This window comes from Natator depressus, chromosome 8 (assembly GCF_965152275.1).
Source record: "Natator depressus isolate rNatDep1 chromosome 8, rNatDep2.hap1, whole genome shotgun sequence".
NCBI lineage: Eukaryota > Metazoa > Chordata > Testudines > Cheloniidae > Natator > Natator depressus.
In genome coordinates, this window is record NC_134241.1 from 85564282 (window position 1) to 85570281 (window position 6000).

Genomic DNA, 6000 nt, shown 5'->3' on the forward strand with positions numbered 1-6000 from the left:
CCTTTGAAGGGTGGGATTTAGGCCGCACCCCTGCCATCAGCATTTCCTGTTAGCTTGTTGCTAATCAGGGTGTTGGCTTCTGAGAATCCCTTTTAGGCACCTTACTCTCTCCCTGCATTGTGCTTAACGTGGGTTTGTGAATTGCACTAGGCAGCGGGGCACCAAAAAGTTTGGTGTGGTAACACTCAGCATTACAATGCCATGGCCTCCTTGTGAATCTAATGCTAAGGGTCTGATCCTCCTCCTATTGAAATCAATGGGAAATTTGCCATTAGCTTGGAAACAGGACACTGAGACTCCTAAAAGTAATGTTTCTTCTACATAGTGTAGCGGTAGGAGAGAGGATAATGACTTTATGATAATAAAGCAAGATGTAAACCCAATTTAAGGAGCATATTGCTTGCGTCAATGGAAAACAAACCAGTCAGCCTGCAAGGACACCAGAGAGAAATAATCACAACAAATGGATTCCCACTTTGAATGTAAAAGGTAGGAGAGCAGCAGTCTGTAAATAAGATTTTGATTAGTCTGCGTTCATGGTAATCAGTCTTAATAGTTTGGCTCTAAGCTAAAATGTGAAGTCACCTAGAATTTAATAATGTCTTTTGCTGTTTTTGTTTGGTAATTTTTGCCCTGAATTAATGTGCCTGTTTTAAACTTGTTTTTTTTTTATTAAGTGTAGACTTGGTTAATGATAGAGTTGTTTCTTTGTGTTCATCTTGTATTTTAAAGAGTTACATTAGAGCTGGGCCAAACAGGTTTAGACAGGTTCTAGTTCCTTTGAGGTTTAGGTACCTGACCAGGAGGTTAATTCAAACTACTTTCCACACTTATAACTTCCCTTGAAATGAATGGTAATAACAATTGAGGCTAGTGAAAGAAAGGGAAATGCCTTGCTAACATTTAAAAAGGCTTTCAGCTATTAAAATATCATTTAGAAAAACTCCTGTATAGTTCCTAAATCCTCATCACATACACCTGTATGAAGTGCAACTCCATCAAATGTTTTGTGGCCTTCTGTGGCTCACTGTGATTTTCTTGTTCTCATTCATAGTCTCTTAGGAACAGCTGTTCACCAACTGATGTATCTCTACAGCTAGATAGCTACTCGGAAAAATAAAACAACTCCTGAATATGTAACAGATGTGCAAAACCCGTCCAATAAGACTAATTAACCCAAGATCTATGATGTTCCCCGGTAACAGGGCAGAAGACACATCTAACAGCAGTCTAAGTGAGGAAGGCAGCATGTTGTGATATCGAAAGCATTTTTTTTTCCAGTTAGCAAGTCTCCCTTCTGGTTTGCATGCTTTTTGTCTGGGTATTTCTATCTTAGCCCATTTCTGTGATGTCCCTCTTGCAAAAGTTATGTGTTATATTCATATTAATGTGCCTATCATTAAAAAGAAGGCTGATTCAGGTATAGTTATATAAATAGATCATTTATAAATGAAAGCTGCTCTTAGGACACTACTTAGACTAATGTGATCCAATAAGAGCACTATCTTAATAATTTAGTGTCATACCTAAGGCGGAACCAAGGACACACCTTTTAAAAGCAGATCCATTATTCTTCAAGGCATATTAGGATAGTCAGTTATGCACATCCATACAATATGTCTGAGAAGACATAGAGCTTAATTCTGCTTGGACATGCACAGCTCAGTAGGTTTGCACTGGTGCAAAAAAGGAGTGGAATTTGGCTGATATTCTGAAAATCGGAAACATACCCTTCAACTACAATAGGTTTACACCAATGTAACTGAGATCAGAATTTGGCATTCAGTGCCTTCTAGGTAATGGAACAGAATACAATAAACTAGAACTACAATGTCCTGGCCAACATTTTCAATCTGAAAAAAACCAGCTCTACTGTCTAACAAGGAGATAATGTTCAGTAAAATGACCACATGTGCCTACACAGCATCTGTCCTACTAGTGTCGAGCTCATTAATGGTAAGTGCTTTGGGAAATACTGAGTGAGAAAGATGCTGTATGAAACCAAATTATCCCTTACTCTCTTTGAAAAAGTGCCATGTGCCATTTCGTGCCAAAAGAATGGTATGTTAAAAGCCTGTTTTTCTGTTCAAGAGTTTAGCCTCATTCAGTTTATGCACATTAGCCGTTTTTCAGAAATCTGTCCCTTGTAAAGTGGGTCAGAGTGACCTCAATTATTTGAGTGAATTGTGCTCTGCTGGACTTTTCTGTCAATAGCTGAACAGCAGCCTGGTACAGTAGGATTCAATTTTCTCTAGTATAGTGTAGCAAGCATACAAAAAGTCTATGAAATTGAGTAATTTTTGTCCTAATATCACCACTTCTACTGTAGGAGCCACTGGGAAAACATTAGTTTTTCATATAGACTAACAATGAGATATGCAATGGCAATATAAGAACTGCTGAAATGTAAAGATAGTTTAAACTAATTGTTGAAGGGAACCAGATATGGGCATTATAATGCTCAGAATAATCTCATCTGTCTTGAACTCCTGTTATTAAAACAGTTCCTTTATTTTTTTTAATTTAGAGAAAAGGGGATCATATCTGTCTTTGGGTGCAGTAATATGAAGACCATTTTATAAAACAAGAAAGTGGGATAGATTATTTACATCTTATTTGTTTATAGCAAAAGAATTTAAGCACTATTTGACAGGCATGGCGATATGACATGACATGACTGGCAACTGAAGCACTTTCTTAAATGAATTCAAAGATCTTTATCAGAAATGTAAGGATTTGTTTTGTTTTCCCATTTATCTGGTTTTGTGAGAAAGATATTTTTGCTGTACATTTTTGCAGATGCCTTCTATATTATTCTAAAGTATGTAAATTTCACTACAGTAGTATTTCAAAGATCCATTTTGATAAAATGATGTACTTCTGTCAGAGACATTGTAGCAACTGTGGTGTCTGGTGGAATTCTTTGCTATAATTTTGTTGGCATTCAAAACACAGGCTGTTGGTGTATTGAATGTGTGTGTGTTGTATTTGTCAATGCAAAATAAATATTTAAAAGTTCAGCAGAACAACTGGTCTTTATTTCTTGATGCCAGCTTTTGCCTGCAACGTTTTGCTACAACAGTTTCAAGTAACCTTCTGTAATTGGCTTCAATGTGAGCACTATTTGCTGGTAAACCAAATTGAGCCAAATTCTGTGCTGACTTCATTAGGACTGACGGCAGAGGGTCTAAGTACAGAATCTGGCCTTTTTTGTGGGCCAGATTCTGCCATCCTTATGCACACCAAGTAGTACTTCATGCCCACTGCAATCAGTGTCACCATTTGCAGAATAAGGTAGTACTATATGTGAGTAAGGGTGGCAGAATCTAGCACTCTATCACCAGGTTAGCAGCACATTTGTATATCTTGATAAAACAAGATACCTGATTTATAGCATTTGTGTTTGCTGTTGTACATAACTGTCTGGGTTGTTCACCTTACCACTTTTGCAGATCACAGTAGCATATTTAGACAGCTATGGTGACATTGATAATTGCATGCAGAACGGCTCATCATGTATTTTTATTAGCAGTGCCGAAGAGGCTTCCACCCTGCTGTGGGCTAAGAACAGCTGATGATATTGATATGACTTTGCGCCTGCACTTCCTTGTTAAAGGTAAGAGGAGCACCAACAGATCAGAGTCTATAGCCCCCAGATTCTGAATAACAGATGAATAGTGTATCTAAGACACCCATTTGGACAGAAGAGCAATCTTTGAACTTTGTGATGAACAATTTGAGCAGCTGGGAAAAAAAAAATTCCCTTTCTGTCTCACATAAAGCGTTCCCTGTCTTCTCAGTGTCAGGTAGGAGTTTCCAAAGGGTAGCAATTGGGCAAGAGTCCCAGATGGACATGTCTGAGCAGCTGTCTGCCTTCAGATCTTACACCGCTTGATTAATGCTAGTATGACTGGATATGTGGAGGGCTCTACCAAATTCATGGCTGTGAAAAACATGTCCCGGATCGTGAAATCTGGTCTTTTGTGTACTTTTCCCCTATACTGTACAGATTTCACAGGGGAGACCAACATTTCTAAAACTCGGGGTCCCGAACAAAAAGGAGGATGTGGGGGGGCCACAAGGTTATTGTAGGGGGGTTGCGGTATTGCCACCCTTACTTCTGCACTGCCTTCAGAGTTGGGTGACTGAAGAGCAGTGGCTGCTGGCCAGCACATCCAACTCTGCAGGCAGCAGTGCAGAAGCAAGGGCGGCAATACCATCCCAGGCCACCCTTCCTTCTGCGCTGCTGCTGGTGGCAGCACTGCCTTCAGAGTTGGGCTCCCAGCCAGCAGCGGCTGGTCTCGGGCTGCCCAGCTCTGAAGGCAGTGCAGAAGTAAGGGTGGCAATACCGTGACCCCCCTACAATAACCTTTGTGACCCCCCAACCCTCTTTTGGGTCAGGACCCCTATAGTTACACCATGTGAAATTTCCGATTTAAATAGCTGCACTCATGAAATTTACGATTTTTAAAATCCAATGACCATGAAATTGACCAAAATGGACTGAATTTTGTAAAGCCCAAGATATGTGCCATTCCTCATCTTCCTCCACTATCAAGCAAGACAGGGACCTAACCACTAGACTATGTGATATTTTGGGGGTGGGTATCTCAGTCTCTCCTGTTGAAGCTCTTCTACTTTGTATAAATACTTAACTTGGCATTGGAGGAGGGACTGAAACTTAGGTCTGCCATCTCCCAGGTGAGTGCCCTAATCACTGGGCTACAGAGTCATTCTCACTCTCTTTGGCCCAGCCCTATTCAGATGCAGGGAGAGGGCCCAAGGAGCTGCCCTTCCTGCTCATACTCCCGTGCAAGGGTTGGGCACAAGTGCAGTCCTTGTGCACCATTTTTCTGAGGGGCAATAGTAAGCAGGTGCAGAGCTCGGACAGTGGAACAGAGCTGGCTGGTTACAGGAGGAAGATGCAAGAGCAGCTATGCCGTTCCTGTCCTCTGTGCCTGTCTGAGTCATGATGCCCTCAGAGCTCTCACAGTGGTGCAATCCCCATCATTCAGGATTGTGCTTTGAGGGGGATTTCTCCTTGGTACAGAAGACCAGCCTAAGGCTGATGCACCAATTCCATCAAGAGCTGGTTGGACATTGGAATTTCATTTCAGGGACTTCTTGATATTTTGACTTTTGTTTTTGTTTCAGATTGGAATGGAATGCTGGGACCAGACAACGGGATGGGTCACTAGATAATTGCCCTATTCTGTCCATTCCCTCTGAAGCATTGGCCACTTTTGGAAGACAGGGCTAAATGGACAATTGATCTGAAGCAGTATAGCCGTTCTTATGTCAACACATATTTTTCAGAGTTTCCTGTGAAATGGAAATGGCAAAAAATTTTCATTTCAGAAATGTTTCTTCTGGGAATTTTGAATGTCATGTTAATTATTTTTAAATGAGTTCATGATTATGCACTATTACTACTGATCTACTGTAATATGACTTAAAATAGTTGAAGTATTCTATTATTTTATTTTTAAAATCATTAAGGGCAGCTGCTATTTAATCCTGATTGAAACATCTTTCCAGCTCAAAGTGTCTCCGGTTTGTGTTATAATAAACCAGTTTGACACTTGTCAGTGAAAAACCGTTTCAATAAAAATTTTCTGACTAGCTCTATTTAAATTCTGTGTAAGCCTTACTTTGAAGGTGAAAAGAAAAGGAGTACTTGTGACACCTTAGAGACTAACAAATTTATTTGAGCATAAGCTACAGCTCACTTCATCGGATGCATTCAGTGGAAAATACAGTGGTGAGCTATTACCAGCAGGAGAGCGGGGGGTAGGGGGGAAGGGAACTTTTGTAGTGATAATCAAGGTGGGCCATACCCAGCTGTTGACAAGAACGTCTGAGCAACAGTTGGGGAAAGGAGGGGGATAAACATGGGGAAATAGTTTTACTTTGTGTAATGACCCATCCACTCCCAGTCCTTATTCAAGCCTAAGTTAATTGTATCCAGTTTGCAAATTAATTCCAATTCAGCAGTCTCTC